Genomic DNA, 21,631 nt, shown 5'->3' with positions numbered 1-21,631 from the left:
TTAATGTACAGAAATGTGACTGATTTCTGAATATTAATCTGACATCAAAAGCAAAGAATGTGGGGAGGAGAGGATTAAGATGGTGGAATAGAAGGACTGGAGCTCAACTTCTCTCCTAAAAACAACAAAATGCACAACTAAAAGCTGAGCAGTCTCCACCCAAATGGACGGGAAACCTTAAAAAAGATACCCTACTAAAGAAGAAAAAGAGGAGGCCACATCAAGAGGTAGGAGGGGTGATTTTGCAATATAAAAACTCCATACCTCCTGGCTGGGAAGTCCCACAGACTGGTAACTAACTGGTTTACAGAGACTCACCTACAAGAGTGAAAGTTCTGACCCCACATCAAACCCTCATGTGTGGGGCTCTAGCACAGGGAGAAAGAACCCCTGGAGCATCTGGCATTGAAGGCCAGTGGGGCTTGTGTGCAGGAACTCCACAGGACTGGGAGAAATGGAGACCCCATTCTTAAAAGGCACACATGGACTTCCACATGCACTGGATCTCAGGGCAGAGCAAGGTCTCCATAGGAATCTGGGTCAAACCTGACTGCAGTTCTTGGAGGACATTCTGGGAAAACAGGGGTAAATATGGCTTTTTGTGAGGGAAGAACATTGAGAGCAAAGCTCTTGGGAATATTCAGCAGTGTGCCTTTCTCTGGAGGTGGCCATTTGGCAAAAATCTGGCCCCACCCATCAGTCATTTCTGAGAAGCCCCAGGGCAAACAACAATCCAGGTGGGATCACAACCCTGCCCCTCAGTAAACAGGCACACAGATGCCTCTAATCCCATCCAGAGACTAAGCCCCACCCACCAGAGGGACTAGAATCAACTTCACCTAGCAGTGGCCAGGCATCAGACCCTCCCATCAGGAAGCCTACAGCAAGCCCCCATACCGACTTCGGCCACAAGGGGGGCAGACACCAGAAGTAAGAGAGGCTACCACTCTACTATCTGTACAAAGGTCACCACACCAAAAACCTATAAAAATGAAAAGACAGAGAACTGTAACTCAGATGAGGGAGAAAGGAAAAACCCCAGAAAAGCAATGAGGAGATTCTTAGTCTTCAGGAAAAAGACTCTAGACTGTTGATGCTGAAGATGATGCAAGACATTGGAAATCAACTGGAGGCAAAGATGCATAACTTACAGGAAACACTGACCAAAGAGATACAAGATGTAAAACTTAAACAGGAAGAGATGCAAAATACAATAACTGAAATAAAAAATTGTCTAGAAGCAGCCAACAGAAGAATACAGGAGGCAGAAGAAAGAATAAGTGAGGTGGAGGACAGATTAGTGGAAGTTTCAGATGCAGAACAGAAAAGAGAAAAAGGATTGAAAACAAATGAAGAGAGTCTCAGAGAACTCTGGGACAATGTTAAATGCACCAGAATCTGTATTACAGAGGTTCCAGAAGGAGAAGAGAGAGAGAAGGGGACAGAAAAAATATTCGAAGAGATAATAGCCAAAAACTTACCTCACATGAGAAAGGAACCACTCATTCAAATCCAGGAAGCACAATGAGTACTATATATATATATATATATATATATATATATATATATATATAACCCAAGGAGGAATACACAGATTATTAATCAAACTGACCAAAATTAAAGACAAAGAGAAAATCTTGAAAGCAGCTAGGGAAATGAAACAAATAACATACAAGGGAACCCCAATAAGGTTATTGGCAGATTTTTCAGCAGAAACTCTGCAGGCCAGAAGGGAGTGGCATGATATACTTAACATGATGAAAGGAAAAAACCTCCAACCAATGTTACTTTACCCATCAAGGCCCTCATTCAGATTTGAAGGAGAAATCAAAACCTTCACAGATAAGCAAAAGCTAAGAGAATTCAGCAATACTAAACCAGCCTTACAACAAATACTAAAGGAGCTTCTCTAGGCGGAAAAGAAAAGACAGCAACAGGAAACAAAAATTCCACAAATGACAAGGCTCACCAGTAAAGGTATACATACAGTAAAGATATAAAATAATCCATGCACAATTATACCACCACAATCAGGAATCATGAAAAGAGGTGGGTACAAATGCAGGACATTTGAGATGAACTTGCAATTAAGAGAATAGCAACTTCAAAAAATCTCATATACCTATAGGCTCTTATATCAAAACTTTAGAATAACTGCAAACCAAAAATCTACAGTGGATACACAAACAAGGAATCTCTGGAGAAGAAATACATCTCATAATAAATAATCCCATAATCTACCACAAAAGGGGTAATTTGATATCATTCTTGGAATGCTGAAGTCTTGTTACATCAGATTCTGATTTCCTCTCCATCAAAGAATTTATGATAATTATAATTAAATAATGCAGCTGTACAATTAAATAATACAGTTCTACAATTGTATTATTAATAACCATTTCTCTCCATGGTACAATGTAAGGTCTTGTTTATCACATCACCTAGAATGGTGTAATGCCTATATTGAAGAATCAATAAGATGTAACAAATTGTGAGGACATATTTATAGTTATGCTGTTTTTTTAAACAATTTATGCATTTTGTATTTTACTTATTTTCAGAGGGTGTATTATTTTTGTTATTCTTACCAGTTAAGTTATTCTTTTTATTATGCTATATAAAATATTTAATGGTATATAAGGCATCCTTCTTTATAAATTTTAGTTGCATAATATACACAATTTTAATATAATGCTAATTTTTAAAGAAAAATTGAAATGTAATAGACAATACTAAATAGTAAAGATGAAAGCCATACAAAATGGGATAAAGTATAGAATAAATTTCCTATTTGTCTCAGCATATTTTCCATTCCCCTTCTCCAGAGGGAGTCACTTAATTTGTTTCTTAAGATCTATGATATAATAATCTGTGTGAATGTAATTTTATTTAAATATATGTATTTTATTTTGTGAAAAAACAAAAATAAAATTTCACAATAAAGATATACTTCTTATTTAAAAAAGCATGCAATGTGGGGAAGAAAAGTAAGAAAATATAGATTATTTTTTATTTTAATGATGTGTTTGAGGCTATATGACTATTAGGCTAAAGGTAGGGTTTAACATACTTAAAAAAACAGGACAACCACAAATCAAAACCAAACATTACATTCACAAAAACTGAAAAGTACTCAAGTATAAAATAAATGGAAACCATCCAACCCAAAAAAGAAAAGAAGAAAAGAGAAACTTAGAATCAGCTGGAAAATAAGGTTTAAAATGCCAATAAATACATATCTATCAATAATCACCTTAAATGTCAATGGACTGAATGCTCCAATCAAAAGATACAGAGTGGCAGATTGGATGAAAAATCAAAAATCTTCAGTCTGCTATCTACAAAATACTCAACTTAGGGCAAATGACACATATAGATTGAAAAGGAGAGGATGGGAAAAGATATTTCATGCCAGTGGATGAGGCAGGAAAGCAGGAGTTGCAGTACTCACATCAGACACAATAGACTTTAAAATAAAGGTCATAAAGAAAGACAAAGAAGGACACTATTTAATGGTTAAATGACCCATTCATGGAGAGGATATTACAATTTTCGATATATATGCCGCTAATATAGGAGCACCCAGAGACCTTCAACAAATACTAACAGACATAAAAGGAGAAATTGATGGTAATACAATCATAGTAGGAGACTTTAACATCCCACTCACATCAATGGACAGATCAGATCCTCTAACAGAAAATCATTAAGGCAACAGAGATCCTAAATGGCACAATAGAAAAGTTAGACTTACTTGATATTTTCAGTGCATTACATCCAAAAAAAATCAGAATATACATTCTTCTCAAGTGCACATGGAACATTCTCAAGGATTGATCACATACTGGGGCACAAATGTAACCTCAGCAAGTTTAGGAATATAGAAATTATTTCAAGTATCTTCTCTGACCACAATGACATGAAACTGGAAATCATCCACATGAAAAGAAATGAGAAAAAACTGACTACATGGAGACTAAACAACATGCTACTAAAAAAACCAAAGGGCCAATGAGGAAATCAAGAAAAAAAATAAAAAATACCTGGAGACAAATAATAATGAAGACACATCCACTCAAAATCTATGGGATGCCGCAAAAGCAGTGCTCAGAGGGAATTTCATAGCAACACAGGCCTTCCTCAAAAAAGAAGAAAGATCTCAAATTGGCAACTTAATTCATCACCTAAATGAATTAGAAAAAGAACAAACAAAACCTAAAATCAGCAGGAGGAAGGAAATCATAAAAATCAGAGAGAAAACCAATAAAATAGAGATTCAAAAAACAATAGACAAAATCAGTCAAACCAAGAGCTGGTTCTTTGAAAAGGTAAAAAAAAAAAAAAATGACAAACTCCTGGCTAAATTCACCAAGAAGAGGAGAGAGAAAACCCAAATAAACAAAATAATAAATGGAAAACAAGTCACATCGGATACTACAGAAATACAGGGGAAAAAAAAAAAAAGAGAATACTATGAACAATTGCATGCTAACAAATTTGATATCCTAGAAGAAATGGACAACTTTCTAGAGACTTAGAGCCTGCCAAAACTGAATTAAGAAGAAATAGATCAACAGACTGATCACTGGAAATGAAATTGAATATGGCATAAAAACACTGCCTACAAATAAAAGTCCAGGACGAGATGGCTTCACAGGTGAATTCTACCAAATATACAAAGAGGAACTTATATTCATCTTCCTTAAACTTTTCCAAAAGTTTGAAGAAGAAGGAAAACTCCCAAAGACATTCTGTGATGCCACCATCACCCTAATTCCAAAACCAGACAAAGATACCACCAAAAAAGAAAACTATAGGCTAATATCTTTGATGACTATAGATGCAAAAATTCTCAACAAAATTTTAGCCAACCAAATCCAAAAACATAAAAAAGATCATACACCACGACCAGGTGGGATTCATCACAGGTTCACAAGGGTGGTTCAACATATGCAAGTTAATCAAGGTCATATACCACATTAACAAAAGAAAAGTCAAAAACCACATGATCATCTCAATAGAAGCAGAAAAAGCATTTGACAAAGTCTAACATCCATTCATGACAAAAACTCTTACCAAAGTGGCTATAGAGGGAACTTTCCTGAACATAATTAAAGCCATTTATGACAAACCCACAGCAAATATAATACTCAATGGAAAAAAGCTGAAAGCCTTCCCACTAAAATCTGGAACAAGACAGGATACCCACCCTCACCACTGTTACTGGAATATTGCAAGACCTAGCCTCAGCAATCAGACAAACAAAAGAAATAGGAGGCTTCCAAATAGGAAGAAAAGAGGTAAAACTGTCACTACATGCAAATGTCAGGATACTATATATAGAAAACCCTAAGGACTCAACCCAAAAACTACTTGAACTGATCAACAAAGTAGCAGGATATAAATCCCTGGATAAATTTAAACATCTCTGTGTCAACTCCTCTTTCTGAAATGCTACTATTTACAAAAATAATGAAACTGATACTTTTACCATCCCAACCCCATTGTCTCAAAGTGTTTGGCATGGTCATGCAGTGCTGAGAGTCTGCTGTAATAAAGAAGTGTCTGAAGAAATGATGAAGTAAAATTGTCGCTCCAAATTTTATCAAAAGGGATTGAGTCTGTCTTTAGGTAATAGTTATTATTTGAAGTTACTAAAAAAAAGAAAATAATATTGCTCAGTCTGTTCCAGACATTAGAAAGTGTTTATCATGATATGTAAAAAAACAAAAACAAAAACAAAAAAAAAACACAACAAATTATTACAATGAAACTGTATAGTATATAAAATATATGGTATACAGGACATGAAGATGATAAAATAGACCTCATGTTGAGTAGAAGCTAAACATTTTTGAGGGACTACCATATATTTTTTCCTTAGTTTTGGTTCCAAAAGTCACTATTTATGATAATCATCTATGAAACATTTTAAAAATACTGAGACCAAGGATCCATCCTTGAGGTTATAATTCTCCAGGTCTGCAGTGAATGTGAGGAATCTTCATTTTTCATAAACATCACTAATCACCATGACTTATGTGCAAGTCTGGGAATCATTACCTTATAGGAAGCAAAATTCAGGTCACCTTTATTTCTTAATATGTGGAGTTCTACCTTTTTTTCTTTCTCATAATAAGTCATTTTAGGAGAAATCTCTAAGCTAAGATTGTTTTCCTATTTATTCTAGTAGAAACTATTTCTCAGGAGTTGAAAAAGCTCCTCTATGGGCTGCATTTCCCTCAGTCAGAGATGTTTTGCGTTGTCCTTCTGTCAATCACTTTTTCAGTAGTAATCACCTATCAATGTCACCTCTCCTGTCAAATGATTTTTATGGTATCTAAGATTTATGTGGCAGGAACTGCATTCCAGAGCAAGTCATCAGATTTGAACACTGTTTACAGGGCTAAGATCTATTTCAATACCTTGCTAGCAACTAGCTTGATTACTCTGAATGCTGTTCAGAAGTAGTTTGAACAGCCTGAGATTCAGTGGCAATTCTCCCTATACAATCATCAGACAAACTCGGCATGTTGAATTTCTTTTGCCAAAGGAGGTAAGCAAATAAACATCTCCAAGTTCAAGAGAGTTTGGTTTATAATTCAAAATATACTAAATATTATTATATGAATTATTAAATAATATGGGAGATTTCAATGCATAGGGCATCAATAATGGTATAATGTGACTTTTTAATCATTAAATCCTAAATTTTTTATCATTTAAATAAAAATAAAAAAATTTTATTTTTTTGCAATGAGATTTTAAACCTGAAGTTTTAAATAATTTAAATCTGACTCTGATATTTTGGTCACTAATTATTTGAAGAAACCATTTACTTAGACCCAAAGAGCAAGTTTCATTTCATGAAAAAATTAGCTTTCTGTTTATCCCATCAACAAAATTAAAATGTCTGGTTTTATGTGTCCTTGCTGTGTGAATACCAAAAATTTTCCCAGCTCCCTTCCCTCTACATACCCAATAAATAATAGAGGAAAATATTCATTTTTTTTCTTACCTAACATACCTGAGGAAAGCCAATATATTTATATTATAAGTGTATTAGGTGCAAGATGATGAGATTTAAGTATCATTGAATATATCCTGAATTGCTTTAAATCCATCTTCACATATATACAAAATTTTGCTACATTATCTTATTAATTTCTTCTTGGGGCATATTCCCCTATTCTTGTCTTGAGGAGTATTTAATAGAGCCAGTAAATGCCAAAACATAACAATATCAGAGAATAAAATTATTTCTAGAGCTATCATCTTTTTCTTTTGTAAAAATTATGATAATATATTTTTTAATGTAATATTTCTATTTACTGCAATACTTTACAAGGCATCTTTAATGGTCTCAAGGAAGGCTGAGGTGGCTGGTAATCTAACCACTCTACTTGAATAGATTATGTCACTTTATGAAACTATGGCCATGTGAGCCACATGTAGGACTGAAAAAATGTCCGTCATTGTACCTTATCTCCATAACTTTAGAGAACATCTAAGTATACCGTCCATAGGAATTCTTATTAAAAAATTTTTTTATAAAATTGTTGAGAGGGGAGTTCCTGTGGTGGCACAGCAGAAATGAATCCAACTGGGAAACATGAGGTTGCAGGTTCAACTCCTAGCCTCGCTCAGTGGGTTAAGGATCTGGAGTTGTCATGAGAGCTGTGGTGTAGGTCGCAGATGTGGCTTGGATCCCAAGTTGCTGTGGCCCTGTCATAGGCCTGTGGCAACAGCTCTGATTAGACCCCTAGCCTGGGAACCTCCATATGCCACGGGTGTAGGACAAAAGAAAAAAAAAATTGTTGAGAGGCTCTCACCCCCAGTGAGCTCACGTTCCCATATCTCTTCCCAATTTCTTTCTTTTATTGTTTTGCCCTCTGCTATGCTTGAGTGGAAAGCAGTTCATCCTTCACTCTGTCCATTTTCCTGTAATATTCTTAGCTGCCATTTTTCTTTCTCCCCTTTAGTCCTTCCACAGTCCTCATCCTGCAAGTATGGAAAAGCAAATTTGGTTAGAATCTCAGTGATCAAAGAGAGGAGAAAGACTAAGAAATTCATTAATATTTTTTTAGTCTTTCCACAAAAATATGCATAACAGAAATAGTACAATCAGTTAAGTCTTAAACTTGATATATTAAAAGAGGGAAAGAATTGCTTAAAAAATATTGTGTATGCTAGATAAAATATGAAGTTAATACATAAGTAAAAATAAAATTAATACTATGGTTACCTATTGAGTACAATGTATTTTATATTGTAAGGCTTATATATGTTTCCCACCAAATTAATTTTATACATATATATGCTTATGTAAATATTTATTTATATACTATATGTTTATATGTAAATATAATACATATTATGTGTATGTGTGAGTATATATGTGTGTGTATATATATATGCACCACACATATTTAATTAGTTCATTCCAATATTAAAAAATCATAAAATGGATTGTGTTTAAAAAGAAGACATCTATTGGTGACTCTGTATCTCAGGACTAATGGAATAACCATCTCCTTTTCTTGTTCCACCAAAATTTCTAAAATTCTTACATGGCCTTAGCCTCTGTTGTTTGAGCATGAAATCTAATAAATTATTGAAAATGAGAGAGCGGACTCTCCTAAAAAGTTCTAGTTTATAGTCCATCTAAATGTTCAAAAGATGGCTGGTGTTTAAAGAACTAGCATTCTTAAGTATTATTTGAAAGATGAAATTGAAAACCTGGAGGTAGAACAAGAAAATGTTAAGATAATACTCTCCTTTATTCTTTTTCCTATTATCCTTAAACTACTCATTAAGTTAAAAAATCAAGATGATCCATGGATATCTAATCCTTTCATTTTTTTTTAAAGTAAAGTATAGATTTGGAGTTCCTATTATGGCTCAGCAGGTTTAGAGCCTAACTAGTATCCATGAGGATACTGGTTCAATCCCTGGCCTCACTCAGTAGGCTAAGGATCTGATGCTGCCACAAGCTGCCACATAGGTTGCAGATGAGGCCTGGATCTGGTGTTGCTGTGGCTGTGGCGTAGACCAGCAGCTGCAGCTCTCATTTGACCCCTAGCCTGGGAATTTCCATATGCCATGATTGAGGCCCTAAAAAATCAAAAGTATAGTAGACTTACAGTGTGCCAATTTCTGCTATTAATCAAAGCAACTTATTGTCTATCCATTCTAAATGTAATAGTTTGCATCTGTTAACCCCCAAATCCTAATCCATAATATGCCTCCTAATTAGAAATTCGAAAATTTGAGAATTAAGCCATTATGTGGGAAGAGGGAATATAACAGAAATGAGTAAAAAATATAGACAGCAATGAGAGTCCAAAGCACGGTACTAATGATTCCAATTTTCATTTCTTTAGAGAGAGTCTTCATCATGCATCTCAATATCAAGCCAAAGCCACAGAGATTACTTAAGTATCAGAAAATATTCTATATAGAATTTAAAATAATGTGATTATATTCTTATCTGCTGATTTAGTCCTGGGGTACCCAATCTGTCACTCCATTAGTGATTGTTGATATTGTTAATTAGCAATTCTCTTTGATGTGTTCCTTAGCGATCTGAAGACTCAGCAGTGCAGCCTAAATTATTTCTACTAACCTATCCTATAAGTGTTACTTCTTTTATTTTATACAAAGCTTTACACAGCCACATGCCTTGGGAAAGACTAATTAAAATTACTGAAGGAAATATGATCAGCCAGATTAGGCAGAAAATAAATCTAGGGAAAAAAATTATTTAGTAGTGGCTGCATTTTTGTAATAACATGCCTTTCTTAGATGCTGAAAAAATATATTTCATTAGAAATTATTAACCAGACTTTGTGTGGTCTTCCCCATTTTATTTTCATGTATAATAACATATTTAAATGTTAAATATATTTTAAATAAAAATCATACATATTAAGTAGGAAAAATATAACTTAAGGCTTTGTTCTAGAGTGTAGAATGCACATAAAGAAGTAAGATGTATGTTTAGTAGGCTAAAGAGCTTTCTCTAAATCAAGGTGATTATCAGAATTAATTCTAGTCAACACTGATCCAGAGGAGGAAAGAGTGTGGCCAGGTTGGGCCTTGATATTATCTAATATATTTTAGGTCATAAAATATACATTCCACTTACAAAGACAATGTAACTTCTACTTCCAAATAATGAATCATAGCTCAGAAAGCTTCCTCAAAAGATATCTCTTTCTGGAAAACATAATCCCCAAGCTAAAAAGCTGGAAATCAAAATATGTGATTCTATTTAGTAACAATGCCCACACTAAATTTTATAGTCAGTAGTCATGTCACATAGTTTCTAGAATTTGGAATTTCATGTTTCGTCTTTCTAAGAAGATTGATGATAATGATTTTTAAAGTAATTACCATTATTTAACTAAACTAAACTACTAAAATTAAAATTTTCACACAAATATACACACAATTACATATGCAGAATCCTAGAGAGATTATATTAGAGAGAAACCTCAAGAATCATCATGATACAAATATTTTTATTTTTTACAATTTTATTTTAAATATTATATATTCAGTTTCTAAAATCTGTTTTGTTTCTTTTTTAGGCAAACATTGTCAAACTACCTCCTTCTTGTGTTATAAGTTTAGTTCTTAATTTTTATCTTCAAATATTTCAAACATTTATCTTAAAGTTTCTTAGAGATTGCTTTGTTAACACCAGCCTATCACTTGTGAATGCTTCAGTGACTCACTCTCATGATTGTACTACATTCTTCTGATGTGGAATTTCTGCCAGTTCATCCTCAGAAGACCTCTCTCTTAAGCATTTCTATACACATTGGCCCTGGAAGGCCAAGTTGGTCCTGTGATGTTATTTTGGATCTACTAAAGGCTGTTCAGAGGACGTTCCCTTGTGGTGCAGCTGGTTAAGGATTCAGTGTTGCCACAGCCATGGCACAGGCCACAACTGTGTGTGGGTTCCATCCCTGGCCTAGGAACTTCCACATGATGTGGGTGGTGTAAGCCAAAAAAAAAAAAAAAAAGGTGGTTCATAGCCTAAGTGTGTATTTTTAAATTCAATAAAAGAAGAATATTTCCAAATCGAATGTAGAAAACAGAAACACTAAACTTATGTAGACTTATCCGGAAGCATGTGGCTAGTCTACAGAATTTCTGAAAAGAGGTTGTGATTAATTCCTGCATTCTACAGCAACATCTCCTTGCATGTGTGGATATTAGGTAGGAGATAACAGTAGGACTAACTTTAATGATGTTATTGGTTTGACCAAATATGGAAAATATATTTCAAGGCACTACATCTTATCAACTTCTGTATTAATGGAAGTGTAAGCATGTGTTCTGAAAGATGCAATTACAATTTTTCTCAATATACTAAAAGAGTAACAGGGAAATATCCTCCTCAAGTCACATGAACAGAGAACAATTTAAATTATGATATTACTGGATATCACAAGGCCTAAAATAATGGGCTGTAAAGTCAGAGACTTAGGTTTGAATTTTTTTTGTCACCTGTAAGCTGTGTGACCTTGGGCAAGTTACTAAACTTATCAGTAGTGTTATATGTACAATGAGATAAATTATAGCTTCCTTATTAGGCCATTGCATAATTTTTTTATATTACTCCAGGTTCTCCAGGTAAACAGAACCAATGGGAGCTCTTAAAGTATAGAAATAGGCACATTGTTATCTGTTTAGAATATCTGTATCTATCTATATATTGAAGAAAGATGCTTATTTTGAGGAATTAGGCTGACACAATTCTAAGAGCTGGCACATACAAAATCCATAGGGCTGGCCCCAGGCTAGAAACTATGGTAAGAGTTGATGCTAGTCTTGAGACTTAATTTTCAACTAGCTGGAAACTAGGCAGGGTTTCTATGTTGTAGATGTATAGACTATCCCTTTGAGGGTGCTGGGGGAGAATTTATTTGATTCTTCTCCCCTATCTTCTGCTGATTTGCTGAAAGTTTTTGGTATTCCTTGGCTTATAGATCTCACCCTTCTCTTCACACAGTGTTCTCTCTGCATCCAACTTTTCCTTTTATAAGAACACAGTTCAGGAGTTCCTGCTGTGGCATAGTTTGTTAAGAATCCAACTGCAGCAGCTTAGGTCACTGTAGAGGTGTAGGTTCAATCCCTGGCCTGGCACAGTGGGTTAAAGGATCTGGCTTTGCTGCAGCTGTGGTTTAGGTCACAGCTATGGCTTAGATTCAGTCCCTAGCCCAGGAACTTCCATATTCCACAAGTACAGCCATACTTTTTTTTTTTTTAATTTTTAAAAAAGAACACAGTTCGCAGGGAGCTATATCCAGTCCCCTGGGATAGACCATGGTGGTTAAGTAATAGAGAAAAGAATGTGTGTGTACATGCGAGTGTGTGTGTGAGAGAGAGAGAGAGACTGGGTCACTTGGCTGTACAGCTGAAATTGGAACAACATTGTAAATCAATTATACTTTAATAAAATTTTTTTAAAAGAACACAGTTATATTGGACTAGGGCCCATTTTAATTACTTTATTTTAACTAATCACATTTGCAACAACCCTATTTCCAAATAAGGTCACTTTCTCAGGTACTAGAGCTTAGAACTATAATATATGAATTTGAGATGTCCAGAATTTAACTCCCAATATCCTTGTTATAGAAACTGCTCTGTATATATAGGTACCATTTTCAAATACAATAAGGAAGACTGAATTTAGATCTCTTTAACAAAATAATATATAAATTAAAAACTCAATCTAATTCCAAAAAAGGATGCTTATTTTCCTCTTAGTTCAGGATATCAATAAATAGAAAGATAAGATATGGTGCTTTCTGAAGGAATACAGATTTAAAAATAATAAGTTGTATTGGCTCTAGAAGTAGCTACTGATAAATTGAAAAAAAAAAAGACAAATTCTACACGAGCCATAGCTTTTGAGTATATTTTAACACCTCCTCAATTTCTGAGCTCTCAGATTTATAGTTTCCCTCCACAGGATAATAAAATTTTGAAAGTCTTCAGGAGCATATCCTGAAGAATATTGATTGAAAAGCTCACAAAGAGAAGGTATGAACTTCCTCATACAGAGAAAAAGCATCAAAGGGGAGGAAATGGGAGTAAATGTCAGTTTGCAGGGGGACTGTACTCCTTGAAAAGGAATTCTAGTTTTATGTTCTTAACTGGTCATGGTGATCTCTAGCAGGAATTCCACTTTTTCCCTGCATCAAAGGGGAAAAAAAAATCAAATGCTGCCTGGTCAAATCCAATAATCTCAATACGTTGTGTTCAAATGTAGATTCTTTCTTTTTGACTTTTACGTTTAGAAAATGTATCCCAGTTCCAAGGTACAAGAACTCAGAAGCGATTTTATCTTTTATTCTCATGTGGAAGTCCTATGCTTTTGTCAGTTATAACATTACAAATCAGCTTTTCTATTTATTTTAAACAAAAACTAAAATTCAAGCTTTCATTACAATGGTAATATATATTTGAATAATGTTCACACCTTCAGTTTATCCACATTTCCAATCCACGTTAATCTTGTAGTGGAGCTAAACTTTGCACTTCAAAGATATATCTCTTTCATATAGGATTATTTTAGGTTTATTATTTTTAAGGAACAGAGGACTCTGGAAATCTCAAGTCAATTTAATTCTTAGACCATCCAAGAGAACTGAAAAGGTAGAGAGAAGTGTTTTTTTCCTCCCCTACAATCTCAAAAGCTTAATTCTAATTATGATTCCTTCTGCATATGAAAAAAATGGGATAACTTTTCATCACCCTTTTATATCACAAATCTTAACTTTCCACTTATTGTCTATGATAATACTGGTTGCTAAGCGTTTGCAAGTCTTTGGCTTCATACCTTTTACTGTGTGATTTTGCAGCTCCTTTCATCCAAATGTAAATACTACTTTTCTACCTTGATATTTGTTTTGTCAAATAGAAGTGTTCTGGAAGGGACAGTTGGCCAATTCCAAATCCAGGCTTCAGGGGACCTTACATGCTTCTGTTCTGTTTGTACCCTGATATCAATCTGTGAATAAGCCTACTAGATGGTGAGAAACACCTGACCTGGTTGTCTCCATTGCCTCAGCTGACAGCTGACCTAGGACTAAATATGTGAATGAAGCCACCCTAAACCAGCCTACCCCAACCAATATATTACTTTACTACAGATGCCTGAGTGAGCCAAGCTGAGGTCAGCCAATTATAGCTCAGATCAACAGTACCCTCTAGATCAGCAGAACCACCCAGATGAGACAAAGTTTTTTTATATAACAGAGGCTTGTCATTTAAACCACTGAGTAATGGGGTAATTTGCTGTGCACCATCACTAAATGATTACAGAGCCCTTCAGGATGAGCTCGGTTTAACAATTCAGTACTCCATAACTCTTGGAATACATTCCGCATCTCAGTAACATCTGCTGAAATTCCATCCTTTAAGACCGACTGCCAGAAAAGCTAATGGGTTACGAGAGCTGCTATCCAACCACTAGATGTCCTGTTAGATCCTGGTTGCTACTGAATGTAGGTTTTCATTGTCTTTCAATTTTCTGATATTTTTTATGGTCTAATGTATCTTTACTTTGAAATCTTTTCATCCTGAGGTTGAAATCTTTTCATCTGAGGTAAGCTAAAGATATTATTTCAAAGAAGCTAACATAACGATTGTGTTAAGCTAGGTGAATAGCTTAAGTCCTAAGATATTGAAAATACTCACTTAGATGTCTAGGAAATGGATAAAGGTAATAGAAAGAATCCTTCTTCATTCCTCTGAATATACCTAAAACAAACAAACAAACAAAAACCATAGTGGTAGAATTTCCGAGGGAATAAAGATTGTACCAGAGTTACAGAGGATTTCCAGCATTAAGATCAAGTAAAATTAAAAATCTATTAATGAAGAGATCTTTCTTCCAATATGGCTTATATCCACAAATTTGAACTCGATAAAACACAATGTGTCAATTATTTGTCAAATGTGTAATTATGTGTCTAATGTTTGAATTTTGCCTGCTGATTTAAGTTACTCTTAGTTCTAAAATAATTTGATCTTCAAGAATTTATTTAGAAGAAAGATGCATTCTGTTACATAATCTTAAATATCTGAAAAAAGAAAATAGATACTAATATAAAGCAACACCTGGAAATTGATAATAAAGATTGTAAATATTTAAAGTATAATAGGACTTTTTAAATAGTATAGTTATATTGTATTTTTAAGGAGGTTTTGATGTTGTCAGTGAATTTATACTTTCACAGGAGATCTTTATTTTATGTCATTTTATTTTATTTACTTTTGCTTTTTAGGGCCTCATGTGTGGCATATGGAAGTTCCCAGGCTAGGGGTCGAAAGGGAGCTGTAAGGGTATGCCACAGCCATGACAAAGTAGGATCCAAGTCACATCTGCGACCTACACTCCAGCCAACGGCAACTGCTGGGTGGGTCCTTAACCCACTGAGAGATGCCAGGTATCGAACCCACATCCCATGATGCCAGTTGGCTTGCACCCAGTGGGCCACAAAAATATTTATCTTTGATGAACAGAAAAGAAACCTTATACTCATGGTGCTTGGTTCTTTATTACAAGTTGATAAGAAATATAACAGTCCACTAGTATATTTCTGAGAATCAGGAGGAGTGGATATTACATAGAACTTTGGAATTTATGCAGTTCGGATATTCAAATGTGAATACTTTGAACGCTTTTATGTATTTTGAGATACTTTATTAGCATTTTATTCTTTAACCTAGATTGACATAAACCATATTGCAGTTATTATTACCTTTTAAACTTCATTTTCCCTTGTAGAATTTTTACACTCACTCATGTTTTTAGCTTGTATTGTATAATAATATGCCATGTCAGATGTATTTATTCATTTATACAACAAATAATTATTGGGGACAAAAATATTAGATACTGTACTAAGCCCTAGTATTTAAATTCTCATAGTACTTGTATTTGTCTTCTAGCAGGGAAGAGACAAAAACAAACAAGTAAAAAAACAACTATACATACACACACACACACACACACACACACACATTCTGTAAAATGATATGAAAAAGAACAAAGGGGGAGTTCCCATTGTGGCTCATTGGTAACAAATTCCACTAGTATCCATGAGGATGCAGGTTCTATCTCTGGCCTCACTCACTGGGCTGGAGATCTGGCGTTGCCATGAGCTATGGTATAGCTCGCAGATGTGCCTTGGATCCTGTGTGGCTGTGGCTGTGGCTGGCAGCTGTTGCTGCAATTCGACCCCTAGCCTAGGAACTTCAATATGCCATGCAGTACAGCCCTAAAAAGAAAGCAAAAAAAAAGAGAGAAAGAAAGGAACAGAATAAAGGGAGTGTGGAGTACTACAGTACTACATGGAAGTGGTAAAACAAGCCTGCAGATATATCGGGAAAGATGTTCCAGGAAAGTCTGATTCAGTATGTTTAAGAAGTGAGAAGAAGGCAGGTATACAAGGGAAATGGTAAAGAATAACATCAGTGAAAATAGAAGCAACAAGTTTTGATAGAGAATTGGATGTGGTAGTGAACTATAGAGTGGAATTACAGAGTGGAGTCAAGAATAACTCCAAAGCATTTTTTCAGAACTACTGAAAGGATGAAATTGGCATTTATGGCCTAGGGAGCATGACAGAATTTTGCTATTGCAAAATATTAAGTCTGAGTCACCTGTTAGAATCCCAAAGAGTGATGTCAAACATAAAGTTAGATATATTTACCTGATTTTTAAGGGATTGTCCAGGCTATGCATATACTAAATATACAGATGATTTTAAAAGCCATGAGAGTAGTTTAGGATCTCCAAAAAATGCAAAGGAATTCCTAAGACTGAGCATTGATTCACAGCCCAATTTAGAGTTTGAAGAGATTAAAGGTAGACCAGTACAGGAGACTGAGATGGCAAAACCAGTGTTGTGGGAGGGAACAAAAATACAGGTGCTTCACAGTGTCTGACTTGGGAGGTAGGGGGAAAATGCTTAAGAAGAAATGAGAACAACTTCGTCACTAACCTAATGTTCAGTTGTATCTATCTTGTAAACTCTTAAACTCTTTCTCTGTGCAACTCCCTTGCTTTGTTTTACTTTTTTTTTTTTTTTTTTTTTCCCCCAAAGGCCAGCCACACCTGGGGCATATGGAAATTCCCAGGCTAGGGGTCAAATTATTGGAGCTGTAACAGCTGGCCTACACCACAGCCACAGCAACGCAGGATCCAAGCCATGTCTGTGACCTACACCACAGCTGATGGCAACACTGGATCCTTAATTTATTGAACAAGGCCAGGGATTGAACCCTTGTACTCATGGATACCAGTCAGGTTTGCTACTGCTGAGCCACAACAGGAACTCCTGTTTTACATTTTCTAATTCCAAAATAAATTTACATTAACAATAAAAAAATCCTTGAGCAATAAAGGCTAAGGAAGGAGAGGATAAGGATAAAGAAAATGAAGAGGGGAAGGAAAAAAATAACAAAGGAAAGAAGGGCATCCACTATTAAAAAGGGTGTATTAATTGCAGCTCACTTAAAAGACATTTTTAAAAACATAACTGAAAATAAAAAGTCCACAAGTTTGTAATGAATTTTACATTTTTAAAATTCAATATTACATTGTAAGCATTTTTAGGACATCATTTTAGTAATACTTAAATTTCCATAATAAGATGCTTCTAACAGTTTGTAATGATTTTCCTGGAATACAATATCACTTATTTTATTTTTAAATTTTATTTTATTTTACTGGGAACAGTATTGTTCTGAGATTAAATCTAACAGGTCTGAATACGTACCTGATGGATAATAGTCAAGGCAAAATGCTAGTTTTCAATTGCCTGTGATTTCTTTTCCCATGGTTTTGATGTAGAAACTACATCTACATTTTTTTTAAGTATCCTCTCCCTTCTTTAGAGTGACTGCTAGCCAAGCCTTTTTATTCATGCAAATATAAAGGAAGTTCTGAATATGGGATGGTGTCCAAAGACTGGTGCTTCTGAACAAGATGTTAAGCTCTCTGTTTAATAATGAACTAGATCTTCATTCCAAACACAGGGGCATCTCTGATAAGGTTATTAGTTATAAATGCTTTATTCTTTTTCTTCATTATTTTCCATTTGTCACGAAAGAAGGACACCCTGTTGGAAGTTAAGTTTTTCTAATCTAAGGATCGAAGGAGACAAATTTTTTTAAAAAGAGAATACTGTTCAAGCTAAATCCAAGAGAAAGGGAGCTCTGGGTGGGTTCTAACCAGTGGACCAGAGGATAAATGCGAGTTGGTTATCTGGTTTTTAAATTTCATTCTATGGATTGTGATTCCTTTATACTGTCTTCAAGCATTTGATACATATTTTAAGCCAGATAGCCTAGTTTTGGCCATAATTTGTGGAATTAAGAGGATAATTTGAAGCATAAGTGTTTAGGATGAGCAGCAGCAAATTGGATAACTACTTATGGAAACAAAAGACTTGTTAAGTGTAGACATCTCAGAAGCAAGTTCTGTGGGTAATTTTGTGGATAGTGGACAGTTCCTGGGGAACTCTCAGGAATACTTGGGTGGTGGGGTGACTCCCAATGTGATGAGGATTTCTCATGATATATCATTTTCGATGTTACAGTAAAGACTTCACACACACACTCACTACTGCCTCCCTCAGACCCCTTTCATACACAATTCAAATGATTAGAGATGTTTTGACAAGTGTAGGTGCCATATAACTAGCTGGTTTTAAACTTTCTTATTAAGTCTAATATTTCTCAGTTCATTCTCTAGGACTTCTAGATGTATAACTGTCATTTGAAAATTATAATTTTATGTTTTTCTTTAGGAGTTGTACCTCTTATATCTGTTTTATTTCTTCGTGTATTGGCCAGAACATCCAGAATCATGTAAGTGAATAATAGCATTGGCAGATGTCTTTGCTTTCCTCCTGGTTTTAATGAGTATGATTATTTTCTACATCACCATTTAGGTCACTGTTGGTTCTTGATTTAAAGTACATGTTTTTTACAGTTTTAAGGAAATATTCCTGCATTTCTGCTTTTCCTAATTTGTTTATATTATTAGCAAGTATTAAATGCCATTGGTTCTCTGGTGGTAATATTTTCTTATTTCATTTATTCATGTGATAAAATATTAGTAATTATTTATTAATAATTAATAGATTGTCATTAAATGGCTAGGATGTCTTATTTGTTTGTGGTGGATTTTAATTGTTTTATATATTTTTGGCTTTGGTTTCATGTAACAGAAACTCAGTTTTAAGACCAAAGGGAGCCAATTTATTGACATGTAATAAAAATGTAACTAGGAAGAATAAAATAGTCTAATAAGCCAGATTTCTTCATTTTTCCACTCTTGTGACAAAAGAGCAGAGAGTGCCAGTCTAAAGCTTCAAAAAAGCCCACATGACAAGGGGAAAAAAATTTTGTAAAACAAAAGCAGAGTACTGTTAATAGAAAGAGTGGTAAAGGATAGAAGGCAGGCAAATTTTTTTAAAAGTTTTAAAGATAAAGGTATATGTATATTAAGTTAATGTGGACTTTGATTTGCTGATAGTTTTATTTAGAATCTCCATATTTACATTGTGTCATTAGTCAATGATATTTTTGGTCCTAATATTTCAAACTCTGTGTACAGATTAATATGGCTAGATAGAGGGATCTCTGTCTGCATTTATTTTCTTCATTCCCTGTTATAGTTGAATAATCATGTTTTAAACTGAGAAAAAACTTACGTAAAGAATTCTGGGTCTATGGTCTTCTGTAGAAGTAATTTCCTCCAACATTATAGGTCCCATTAAGTTGAATGTCAAATCTATTTTAGGTTTTTATGCTTTCTAGAGCAGTCATTGAGTTTAATTTCAAATCAATAAACAATGAGCATACAATGTTTAGTTGAAAAATATAGTTTATTCAAAATCAATTAGAAAGATGATAATTGTAAAATTTAAAAATTTATTTAAATTCACTCAATATTTGTTCTCAAATTTACTTTTTCTGTTTATTCTCTTTTAAATAATATTTCCACATATTAGTCCATTTTACTTTATGCTTTTGTTCTACTTATTATTTTCTGATTAATTATTTGCATTACATATTTTAAAGTTACAGTTATTATTTACTTCTTGAGTTTGATGCTTATATCTTGTCTTTTTACTGGTGAATAATAAAGTGCAATTTTAAGATGTGAGTTCATTTGTGAATTCATAGCCAATACATTTCTATCCTTCAACCTAGTTTTTTTTTTAATATTATGGTGGAAGTTTTTAAATTTTAAATTTTTGTAAACTTTTTGTCCTATGTGATAGTGTGAATAACACAGAAATAACACTTGAACAGAGCCTAGAATATGTTTGCATCATGTACACATTATCTGACCTAATATATGATCTATGTTTTTAAAATATTCAGTCAATCCTAAAAATAAAATAAATTTATTTAATTTGTAGTGAAGTAATTTTATAACTACTAGCTAACTTTATTTTTTACTTATTTGCTTATTTATTTTTGCTATTTCTTGGGCCACTCCTGTGGCATATGGAGGTTCCCAGGCTAGGGGTCGAATCAGAGCTGTAGCCGCCAGCCTATGGCAGAGCCACAGCAACGCGGGATCTCAGCCGCGTCTGCAACCTACACCACAGCTCACGGCAACGCCGGATCGTTAACCCACTGAGCACAGGCAGGGATCAAACCCGCAACCTCATGGTTCCTAGTCGGATTCGTCAACCACTGCGCCATGACGGGAACCCCTATTTTTATATTATATAAATGCATTTCCCTATCTTGATTGCCTGATTTGTCACTGACTAAGGGATATTTGCTAAGAATCTCCTAATTAATTTTTCTCTGAACTTCTTTGTATGTTAAAATATTTTGTTTTATTTATGTTGCAGCTGTATTATTTAACACATAATTATCACTCGCATACTCATTATGGATTATGAATATAAACTTATTTTTTCATTTAATATATATTCTTGAATTCTACTTTTTTGGACACTAGGGGTTGAATTGTGTTCTCTTTAAAATTCATGTTGAAGTCCTAATCAGCAGTACCTCAGAATATGCCCTTATTTAGAGACAGGGTCATTGCAAATGTAACTAATTCAGAAGATGTTGTACTGGATTAAGGTGGACCCTACTCCACTATGACTGATGCATTTATTTGACTGATGAGAAGGGTGGACACATACATGCATGCATAGAGAGAATGCCCTGTGAGGAGATACAAAGGGACAGACATTATTTACAAGGGAGGCATGACTAAGGCTACCAGAGGTTAGGAGAGAGGCCCAGTGTCGATCCTTTCCTAGAATCTTCTAAGGGAGTATGACCTTGCTGACACCTTGACTGTAGGCTTCCAGCTTTCACAACTGTGAGAGAGTAACTTTCTGTTTTCTAAACCATATAATTTGTGGTACTTTGTTACTGCAGCCTAAGACACTAATACATGGAATAACAGTTTTGCCATTACTGATTTTTATTTTTCCTTTGGTTGTATTTTTGACTCCTCTGATATGTCACATTCTAGATTCCTATTTACAACATGATGTAGATTTAAATTTTTCTTTTGTAAGTAGCATATGATTGAAATTTCCTTCTTAGATAACCTGAGAGA

Source organism: Phacochoerus africanus, chromosome 7, assembly GCF_016906955.1.
Source record: "Phacochoerus africanus isolate WHEZ1 chromosome 7, ROS_Pafr_v1, whole genome shotgun sequence".
Lineage (NCBI taxonomy): Eukaryota > Metazoa > Chordata > Mammalia > Artiodactyla > Suidae > Phacochoerus > Phacochoerus africanus.
The sequence above is the reverse complement of the archived record's forward strand: the minus strand, read 5'-3'. Positions refer to the sequence as shown.